This window comes from Heptranchias perlo, chromosome 31 (assembly GCF_035084215.1).
Source record: "Heptranchias perlo isolate sHepPer1 chromosome 31, sHepPer1.hap1, whole genome shotgun sequence".
Lineage (NCBI taxonomy): Eukaryota > Metazoa > Chordata > Chondrichthyes > Hexanchiformes > Hexanchidae > Heptranchias > Heptranchias perlo.
In genome coordinates, this window is record NC_090355.1 from 15,792,764 (window position 1) to 15,804,973 (window position 12,210).

Sequence of the window (12,210 nt, forward strand, 5' to 3'; positions counted from 1 at the left end):
AATGTTCAGGCGGAAGTTGAATTTTCACTTTATTCCAAAGTAAACAATAAGTTTCCAAGTTGCAGTTCATTACCATAATTTATGTTAATATGTTCGGCAAATGTGTTTCCTACGCGTCCGATTGGTTGCTGCAACACAATGGGGAGGAGCCAGGCTGCAGATCCTTGTTCTGTGACACCCTCGTCCGGCAGCGCAGAGTATTTCTGCTCTGCGAAGGGAAGTCTCCCGCAAGACTGGTCACCAGAGCGTGATGTGGCTCGACAAAGATATCATCGAAAGCAATGCTTTCGTACAGGATATCTTTTTAAAAAAACACAGAAAGTGCAGGAAATGCAAATCGGTCAGCATCTGAGAGGTTCAGGATTGGAAGTGAGACCTGATCAGACTTGACCTCAGGAAGGGTTGCACCTCCAAGGTGAACTTACTCTTTCGTAGTTCAGGTTTCAGGTCAACGACCTTTCATCAAGAACCAGAAGATGTTAGAGGTGAACAGCTTTTAAGCAATTACAGAGCCAGAGCAAAGGAGGCAAGGAAACATCGAAAGGGCAAGAGCTGTGACAGGATGGAGGGCAGGAGTGATTAAATGACAAAAGGGATGATGGTGCAAGGCAAAAGGAGGTGATAATGGGACAGGTATAGAAACAAAAGATGGGTCCGGAGGAGGTGTGAATGATTGCAACAGGACAGCAGAGGGAGAGGGAAGTGTGGAAAATCAGGCAATGCTGTGGAAGAATGTGGCGGGAACGTTAAACATTTCTCTCTCCACAGATGCCGCCTGACCTGCTGGGTGTTTTCTAGCATTTTCTGTTTTTATTTCAGATATCCAGCATCTGCAGTATTTTGCTTTTGTTTCTCATTCATACGCTGACTAACCTGCACGGCATTTGCAGCATTTTCTGCTCTTCATTTCTCTTATACTATACGGCTCAGTTTTTTCTCTGTGAACAACGTCCATCAACGTCCCAAAGTGCTTTTCAGCCAATGTTTGTTTTGAAGTGTAGTCACTGTTGTAATATAGAAAACGCAGCAGCCAATTTGCGCATCCCACAAACAGCAAAAGGTCCCAAAAACAGCAATGAGATAATGACCAGATCAGCTGTTTTAGTGATGTTGGTTGAGGGATAAATATTGACCAGGAGAGAACTCCCCTGCTGTTCTTCGAATTGTGCTATGGGATCTTTTGGGTCAACCTGAGAGGCCAGATGGGACCTTGGTTTGACGTCTCATCCAAAAGACGGCACCTCCGACAGTGCAGCACTCCCTCAGTACTGTACTGCAGCGTCAACCTGGATTATGTGCTGAAGTATTTGGAGTGGGACTTGAACCAATGACGTTCTGACTCAGAAGTGAAAGTGCCACCACTGAACCCAGGCCGGGTTACCTTTTGTTGGCCTTCTGTTCAGTGTCCCAAAACACTGTAGAGGTTGTGAGTGACAACACCATTTCTTTGGTAATAAATGTATGTATTTTTAAATATTGTACTATTTTAATATTAATGGATATTAATTAGAAACTAAAACAGGAGTAATAGGCTATGGGAAAATAATTCAACATGTTGAAGTCAGCTCATGGTTCATATTGTTCCAAAGGTTCTTGGTGAAACTTTTTCCCATATTCAGTCGTCCCCATTAGTTATTGAATAAATCACATGGTCTGGGTAAGTGTCCACCATCAGGGAATTTAAAGTGAAGATTCTATTTGAAGTTTGCCCCGTTTGAAATTTTTTCAAAATAACTTTATTTGAAAGATTTTGCAGATTCTCACCCAGTGCCATGTTTAAATTACATGCACACTGGATCAAAGCACCATCCAGCTGTGTCCCAGGTTTGATCCTTGGTATGTTCAGAGATAGCAGATCTCAGCTAGGGAGCATCAGTTCAGTCACTATAATCGTTCTTAATGTCCTGGGCAAGGGAGGGGGAAATAAGCAGCAAGGTTTTCCACTCCTTTTTGACATTCAGGGACCTTGCCTGAAGAGAGTGCATGTTGCAACATTGGCTGAGAACATGGTTGGCCTTGGCTGCGATGCCTCCTGCAGTCAAATAACCTGCCAGTACTCACCATCTAGACTGACGTATGAAGAATGCACTGTGGATAGGATACCAGTAGCCATGAAACACTTTCAGGTGATGACTGGAGAAAATTTGGGAAAAAATAGATTGAAATGAATCCCATCCGTGAGATAATGGGCCAGAATTTGCTGGTGTGGGGCATCTCGCAGCATGCCCTGTTAAACTTTTTCTCTCACCCTTCAGCTCGAAAATGTTTTGCACTGCAAATTGCTGGAAGTGCGAGCTGATAACGGTGTGGTGAGGACAAACGGACATCTGGGACCTTGGTGAACGACGGGACCATCAGTCTAACTCCTTAACCAAAGAGATTTAAGGATAGAGAAAGAAACAGAGGAATGATGGAGAAGGAAATGAGTCAATTTAGAGTTAATTTAGGTCCAGAAAGAGAAATAAAGAGAGTGCATGAAAGCTTGGATTAAGAGATAGAAAAAAAAGAGACAGAAAGGAAAAGTAAGGAAAAAAATTTAAAATGTTCAATCTAAAATTATTAAAATCTCTAGGTACAATTTACCACCTGCAGGAATGAGACTCCACAGTTCCAATTGTTAACATTCTGCACCAAAGAGAAGTGGCATTGCAGAAACATAAATCTCATCATTAAAAGGGTCCGCACGGTGTTAAGTACCAGCCCTACTTTTCACGGCGAGTTTAATGCGTATTTACTGCGCAAATGCACCAATTTATTGAAACTCAGGCGGAGGTTGAGGGCGAGCTCCCGCTTCGTGAGGCTCATGGCGGAATGGCGCAAACTGTCCAGCAATTTGTGGCAATTCGCAATTCACTGTGTATCTTTTCATGGTCACAAATTACTGGGTTATTTACACATTTATAATGGCGTGCGCATTAAATTCACTGTTATTTTCCCAGCAAATTCTGGGCCATTGTTTGACTGAACATCCATCTCTGAAATGGAGTCATGTCCATCGATAACATTGTGCAGAAAGCTATTTGAATTAAAATAATTAATTTGCCTATATCGCCATTTTGCATCAAAATTTGGGTAATTTTATATTCGGTTGCCTTCTACTTACATATTATGTTAACCCAGATCGATTTGCATAAAGTCTGCACGGGAGTTCTTTCTATTGATGCTGGTTTCAACAGTGCTATGAGAATATGTTTTGCAGTGCTGACACTTGCAATTAAGTGGGTCAAATTGTAGCAGTCAGGGGCTGTTCTAAAGCATTACCACAATCATTTGCATCTCCAGCAAGATGACAGTGTTCCTTTAATCCAAATAAATGCTCGTCAGATCAGCCATTGTTTCCCTCAGCATGGGTTTAGTGTGGCAGAGACTAATATCAAAAACAGACATCTTGAACTTGGGATTTTGTTTTTCTAATGCCAGTGAAAATACTAATGCTTTGTAATATTGAGCAGATTCTTAATCACCATTTGTGCATTTGTACTTGGCACTGATGAGTATTATGGTTACTCTGTCAATGTGTTGATTGTTCCCCCTGTACTATTTTTGTAGCTACTGTGCACAAAGAAGCTCTTTAACTGGCTGGGTTTGGCATATCCAGATGTCAATTCCATTCTGTAATCTACACACTGTAATCTACTGAGACCAATGGCTTTAAGATCCTGCAGTTTCTATCCACCCTTTGGAGCAGAATTCATAAACAGCACCACCATGCAATTGCCAATATTACATAAATACATGAATATTTTGTGTTTGAATCAATGCAACAGGAGCAGGGCCTTGCACAGCTCTCAACTGCCTGAACGTCACTGTAAGATAGGTAGTTTTTCTTTTTAACTTGGAGTTTTTATGTATTGAATTTATCAATGCACTTTTACCACAGCAAAAGCCAAGTCTCATCCAGCTCATCATTGCTGTCAGACTGGGAAAACTGGTCACATAATAGGACTGACATAGAATGTTTTATGCTTAATAGAATGGGAAGATGCGGGATGAGAGAGCTTTGAAATACGAGTAAGAGTGAATGCATGTGGGTACGATGTTAAAAATGTGCTTTAGTTTGACATTGTTGAAATTTTACTCTGAAAACACAGCTTTTGTGTCTACAGTGGAAGTAAATGAATACTGACTAAACCAGTTTGATTCAGTGATCTTCGTTCACTTTGGAATTAGTAGTTTACATGAGTATACCCTTAACAAAAACTGAGAACAGCAGTGTGAGTTACAGACAGGCTTGTGTGCAAAGTAGGAGTAAATTACATGTCTTTATTGTAATTAAATACTTGTTTGAAAATAGTATCACACATGATTTGTTTTTCTCATAACGCTACATTAATAGCTTGTACAGATTTAGTCTGTTTAGTTGTATCTGTTCCAAGTTCTCTACCTGTAGTGAGAGTCTGAGCGTGAGTGTTAGGCCTACATTAGATCGACTGCTGGGGCAGGGTCTGTGACCTCTGTGTTAACTGGTGCAGGTCTGGTGCATGTGTGGTAGGTTATGATTTTAATTGAATTTCCAGGGATGCAAGAGAGAAATGATTAAACAATTTGGCCTTGTTTTGTACTTTAACCAGCTTAAAATTCTCAATCTCAGCATGAAACATGCTGCAACATTCATTACAATCATCAGTAAATGGGATAAAAGCAGGTATGATCACTAATATTGATTAGAACACATCCATCTGTGTCCTCTCATTTTGAAGCTCATTGATAGAGTGACAAGCAGAGGACTCCTTACAAAGGGCAGATTATGAGTTTATAAAGTCCTTCTATAGTCTGTCTGAATATATGGAATATGATGGCCTCATCATCAAAATTTTCAGTAAGTTTCTTTACATATTTTTCTTCTTTCGAGTTCTTCATTGCTGCCTCCTTTGCTGCTGCTGGGACAATCTGGTTTGCAGGCTGTTCACCAATCATTGTTATAGTTTCATGGTTAGCTAACAGAGGGTACACTTCTAATACTGGTACCTCATCCAGAGATGGGGCACTCTGATTCCATTTGATCCCCCAAGTACCGTTCTGACCAGGACCGTGCAAAACTTAGCTACTAAAAACAGGTGAGATCAAAATGTTCGGCTGCTTAAGTGTAAAATGACCAGGCCAGCACTCGAAAGAACCCCATTCTTTTCCATGTACAATATATTAAATTGTGTAAAGATAGAAATTAAAATGCAGGGTTTCCTGACTAGTGGTGTTTGATTATCCAAAGAAGCCAATTATACCAACATTAACAGATTCAGTTTGAATAACTAATCTTCTGATCTGTGTGTAATACTCACCCCAGGAAGTGTTCCAATATTCATAGCTGCACACCTCAGTTATAGTTTTACAGTCACGGTCGAATGTTACGCCAATTAAAACAGTACCAACACACACGGAGAGGTAGTCTGTGCAGCAACAAGTCTGAGAATGCTTGGGACTCCAGCATGCATATCAATATTATAGCTGAGAAAAGCTTAGCCGTAAATATCACAGCAGTGAGCCTGTACAAAAACTCCTTGAAAAAAGGCCCTTTAATTAAATGAAACTGAGAGTGAAATCCATTAGCAGGAAAGCAGTAAGTAAGCAAAAAACAGACTTGGAACTGGTTTCTGAAAAGACACTGGTCTAACAAAGGGATGGATTTCTTATACGAGGAGTGGATTTCTTATTCTGAGTCACCTCAGAAAATGGAAATCACCCAGTGCCAGGAATCATTCTTTTACTCTTCTAGAAATGACCAATTGCAGTTGCGTTAATTTTTGACCAAGAATTAAATCAAAGACATATCAAATACAAATTAGATGGTATTTCTATAATGAGCTGCTGAATCGCCCTTGGTGGATTTTAATGTATTTACTGGCAGATGTTCAGTGCACCTTGCAACCAGCAGAGAGAGCTGTCAGCGTGCACTGCATATCAAGATGGAAATGATTTGATTCCGACCAGATGTAAAATAAAGTCTTAGCAACAGAACATGCAAATTACAAACACTGCACCATCAGTTCTTGTGGGATCTGAACAATGATGCAATACTAGTAAAAGTTTAATCATCTCAAAATGACGTTTTGGGGCAGATTTTATGATATGTGATACCAGCAGGATGCCTCAACACCAGTTGCATATCGGGAAGGTGGGTGAAGGTGAAGGGGGCAGTAGCATGTATTTGTAAAATTCCTTTAACGAGATCTTTTAGCATTTCAGAAGAATCTGCGATTAACTTTGTCGCTGACTGCATTTATTGCAACACGTTCTTCTAGCTGCTACAAACTGATGTCTGTCCACATGTGTTCTTATATAATGTTATTTATTATGTGCATTCATTACTTTCTCTCTAATTTCCAATCAAAGAATCCTAAGCCAAACCGTGATAGTAGAACTTGGGGGCACCAGTTCAAACTACTGGATGAAAAATTTAGAACCCATTTCAGGAAGTTCTCTCGACAAAGAAAGATCACTGTGCGGAATTGGGCTGCTGGATGGAATAGTGGAAGCAAAAGCCCTGAAATCATTTCTGAATTAGTTAATGCTTCGATTGGTGGGGGGGGAGGGAAGGGGCTGTTGGTCCTTTCCGGATGAATGAGTTGGATGGGCCGAACAATCTCCCTCATCTGCATCTATCTTGTAAATCCTAAGTGATATTTTATTGAAAACAATTTCATTTCTGACAGTTTCTGTACCTGTGCTGAGTTTGGTTCAGATACTAAGATTTGTTCTGAAAGTGCAGTCAAAATAATATCTGATTATTGGGAGCGAAAGAAATTCTCACGAAAAGCAACACGTTTGCACCTCAGTAGATGGAGAGAAAATAAGATGTTTGAATTTATGATATAAACCAATAGCTTGACTAGATTTCATTTGTTCACAGCATTATTCTCACTTGCAGCCTGTGGTGTTGATTTATACACATGCTGCCGCAGGGGGATTGGAGTGGGTTTCACATACATGCACCAAGCAGATATTACTTAATGAAATTAGTGTTCTTTAATTTGAATTTTTTTTGCTAAACCAGGTGAGGGATGTCAGTCTGGGAATGGTACACTTTTCAACTTTCGTCACCCAGTACTGAGCATTAAATGCTCCCAAGTCAGATATATCACAGCTTACCTACAGAGTAAAGTGTCCATTACTCTGCCCCAATAATGTACCTTAACTTCAACCTCAGAAAAGCACTCCTATTTAACTGATTTTCATTACCCAATTATGCACAGTTCTGTGTACCCAGACTGACTAGGACCTGGGTTGTGACTGCTCAAACTCTCTTTACTTAGGAGTTTAAACAGCCAGCAGAAAGAGGAGATTTTCATCCCATCACCCTAAGCTGGACACAAGCATAGGTTCCAGAGGTGAAAGAACAGCATGTTAACTCACGACATTCCCCTCTTTACTGATCCTGACTTCAATTGAATATTTGAAAACTGAGATTCATCGATTTTTGTTAGGCAAGGGTTTTTTGTTACGGAACCAAGGCGGGTAAATGGAGTTAAGATACAGATAAGCCATGATCTAATTGAATGGTAGAACATGCTCGAGGGGCTGAACGGCCTATTCCCAATCTTATTTTTCAATTCACCACAATAAAAGTCTCAGGATAAAGTTGTGCTGGTCTTCTATTTGGTTTATTGGAAAATGAAAAGCACTAATCCTGTACAAATACAATAATGACGTTAAAAGCCATTTACAAAGCTGTATAATAAACTGTACAAACAACATAGACACAAGTTCTTGTGAGTACACAGTGCCATAATAATTAATCCGATTATAAACAAATCTATGTACAAAAAGAAAAGTCACCTATTGACGCACAGCGTGGCAGTGATGAAGGGAAACCGATAGCAGAGTACTGACTGCACAATCCTGGCACCAAATTAACGGACAAGATACATCTCACAGGAAAAAATAAAGAAACAAAAAAAACATCAGCAAAACAGAAGGTAGAGGAGGGACAAAGCTGCGTTCCTTCAAATACTTCCACAGCTGCAACAGTTTCATGGATAGTTTGATACATTCTTTAATGAGTTATCAAAGTGCAGGTCCATTTATAAAAACTTTATTTTACAATAGCCCCCCCCACCCCCCAATCACTCCCCTGCCCCCTGCGATACCTTGTGTGGAATTAAATCACAGGAAAGTCCCAGGCTTGATCTGAATTGGGGCGGCAGTAGAGGTGCCACAATTTGCCCCAGTGCTCCTGGGCTGGGAAGGAGGAAAAAAAGGATAGGTTTACAGTTGCTAATCACCTTCCAATGATGCCTGCTGGAAAGGGCAAGTGTGTGGGCATCGTGCGAGGGCAGCATTGACGTCCCCCTCATGGTTAAATCGCCTGCTGACACTTTTGAGGCTTAAATGCCACTTAGGCAAGGATGGTGAAGGGGATGGCGGAGTGGGGGGGGGGAATGCCCACAGAACTGTGTCTCAGCAAGAGTCAGTGCCTCCCGGAGGAGAAAGAACCTTCATTTCCCATGTTGGAATTAATAGGGAAATGTATTCCTTAAATAGTCAGATGATCCAAAATGTTCTGAGCACCACCTTGAAATGGTCTGTTTCTAACCAGTAATCCTGAACCATGAAGCTTGATAGCAAGGAAAAGCCGAGGCATGAGTGACTGTACAGATGCCTCTGTAATATTTAGATTTGTGTGACAATATACACTTCCCCATTCATTCCAGTATGAAAGACTTGCATTTATAAAGCACTTCACACATAATGAGTTGCTTTGAAGTAAAGAGGCTATTCTTATTACAGGGAATAAAGTTTCTTTTTTCTTTGCTTCCAGATTCCCCCACCCCCCGCTTCCAATTTTTCTCCTCCTAAAGGCAATGATTCTTAGGGAGTGTGCTTTCGTGTAGAGGATGCAGAGCTTGACAGGAAAAGTAGGTTTCACAATTTCAAATGCATATGCAGATAGCAAACGCTGTTCTCATGGGGTTCCTTCAAATGCTATCACTTTAATTTAAAGCACAAATTAGGCTGCATGCATTTTGGTTTCAACAATGTAAAACACTTCTGGCCGCATGTTTGCTGTGTTTCTCCTCAAAAAAACCTGAGGGGTAATTTTTCGACTTTGTGGTGTCTGGGTATCCTTTAAATTGATGGTTGGAAAATCATGAGTAGCACCCACCCAAAATTCCTATATGCGCTGTCGGCAGGAAGAGGGTATGGAGGTTAAGAGTCAAGCAGGTAGGGTATTGCCTTGTTTTTGGCATCTTTATCACAATTTCCCTCCCCATTCATGAGCTCTTACTTCATTCAACACATCGTCAACTGGGAGAGCAGCTGGGTGGGCACGGGGTTTTACAAAGTCAACACTACCCCTGCTCCAAGAGAGGTCAGTGGACATTTTTGGGGTCAAACGTGGATGGTTGGAGAGGGTGTGTTAGATTGTGTTGGTTTTTGGTCCTCAAAGTGAGAGATGCATCCACTGGGGTTCATGCTTGGATCTTAGTCACCAATTTCATTTGCTTGCATATGCATAGACTATAAAACATAAAGTAGAAAGTGATCACAAAATTCGTCATGGTAACAGAAGATTCTTCATTGTTGCAAACAGAAGAGTGTATTGGTTGTCATAGTAACACCTAATGGACTAAACTCCTGTGCAAGGTAATAGCCATTTTTGTATTAATGCTATTTTAATTTGGATCCTGGGAAACCTGCAGACTTGAGCTAGCTCCCACTATTTAGACTGCTAAAGCCAGCTCTATATCCTGGTGGCAGACTTGTAGACCTACTGGGTACATGGCTGCAGCTGCGATAAGAGAGCTGAAATAAAATAGCGCTAATATAAGAGCAACTAATGTGAGACATTGAGAGCAGCGATGTGGGAAGGTTGGGACAACCTCACTAGCATATTAAAATGAACACTTTGGGACTTATGGCCTCCTTATACTGCTTCAGGAAGCAGCTCTGCAATCGTACCAAGGGGCCCCCACTGCTATGGAAACAGAACCCCTTTATATTGTGAGACAGATTCCACATCACAGGAATAATGAAAAACAACTGTGCTTACACAAACCTACACATCAGCAGCTGTTTTCTAGGTGTGACTCACAACTTCATTTCTGCTCACTTTACTTTGTCCAATATGTATACTGTGGCTAGGGGCACTTATATCTTCAGCTATAGTACCAAAGACCACCTCATTCCAGCACTACTGCTGAAGGCAGGTCATGATCTACAGCACCATTTAATGTAGCATTAATGGGAAAAAATGACTGACACCCAAATGACAAAAGTCTGGTGTTTTCCCCATCCTTGTAATAATTCAGTTGGGTGATACGCTTTTCAAATTCAGAACTCCACTTTCTCCACTGTTTGAATCTGAACTCTGGATGCAGATTGCCTTTCACCGTGGCCATTTACCTGGTGCACCATGAGGGTCGGCGGTGGGGGGTCTTTGAGACTCAGCATTCGGGTTTAATAACTTACAACTGCACTTCCTTGACATGACCACCAGGTGTCACCTGATGTCCAAATATACCCAGCTTGGGTATAACTTCAACCTGAGGAATATATTAACACACTGGACGGGATTTGAACTTGTTACGATTGTGTTCACACTACATTACATGGCACAAACAGAATTATGTTGCAAGCCAATAATGTGCTCTGTTAACAACAATGCACAATACTTGAGTCAAGCCACAAAGGAGGGGCTGGGAAGTATTAATATGATCCCTGAGGTGCTGTAACCTCTTTATATTAATTTGAGGAGGTAGAGGCACACACTGAGCTCTGCTCCCTTAATATACTTTATGATGTCTCAGAGCACTGTAAAACAGAGCATAGCCTACTTTCCCCAAAATTGGTTAATGTAGAATCCATTCACAGCCCCTGGGATCTCCCAGCATGCTTCACTGCTATTTTAATTAAAATTGAAGTCGGTGAATATGGAGAGTTCAGCGAAAAGATGGGCTTTTCAAACTCGCTAAGCCCGTGAGGACATTTATTTCCCCATGTGTAGATGTAATGGTTGTCTGCTCACATAAACATGCATTCAAACCAACTGGGCAGGTTTCTGCTGTTCGCTGATTAAAGCGAACTCATGAATATGTATCAAGAACACATTCATGATTTTCAGCAAGTGAGGCAGCATCTGTGAAAGAAAAAAAACGTTTCAGCCCTGAAATGTTAACTCTGTTTCTTTCCCCACAGATGCTGCCTCACTTGCTGAGCTTCGCCAGCATTTTCTGTTTTTAATTCAGATTTCCAGCATCCGCAGTCTTTTGCTTTTGACATTCATGATTTTGCTGTAAACAGTGAATAGCGGAAATCTTCCATCAATATGCTTACATTTGGGGGCAAAATAACAAATTGAAACAGCACCTGCAGAAGTTGTGCTGGACGTGACCTGTGCTTGTGTTTGCTTCAAAGGGTTTCATGCTTGTAAGGAAGAAATTTCTGCTAACACTGGAGCTGCACATCGCCAGAAATGTGAGCACAGGAAATCTGTCATTTGCCACCTAAGAGAGCGTAAGACTGGATTTATACTGCAACTTCGGGAACTCAAATCCGAGTGGGCCTCATTCCTCCGGGCCTTAGTGCCTTTGATATCTTTCTTTGTTAACCCACCTCTTTTTTATTGGTCTGTACCCAGACCGCTTTGTGTCGATGCAGAAGTGGCAGTATACATGCAGCCTTAGAGAACCAACACAATTTAGTGCGCAAATTGTTTGTACAATGTACAAATGACTTCTGTGTTGAGAATGTCTGCCTGAATCTTCCTCCCGTGCTCTTCTATTTTGAATAAATCTTGCCAGAATCAAACTGGTTGCTACGAGAATTCAGGTTGCCAACTCTGGTCGGATGTATTCCTGGAGGTTTCCTCCCACCTCCAACCGCCCCACCCAGTCAAACAGCAATTTTTTCCCATCTCCAATATTTTTATCACTAGAAAGCAAAAGTGTTCAAAGAAAATGAAGAAAACAAACAATTTTTTTAAAATTGTGATTTGTCTCCCAGGTTGCTCGCAGCAATGTACAGGAGATTAATCTTTACTCCCGGAAATTCTAGGGCAATCCTGGATGGTCGGCAATCCTAATGGGAATGGAATGCCCTCTGACTGAGAGCCCACTCTTTGAGAATGACTGGGGAAACGGAGCATCTGATTGCAGACGACTCATTAAACAAATCCGGTGACTCACAACCAGTCACCTCTTCTGCCACCTCAGCAATGGAGGGAGGGAAGAACGATGTCAGAGAAATCTTCAGGAAACAGGGAAAAAAAGTCTT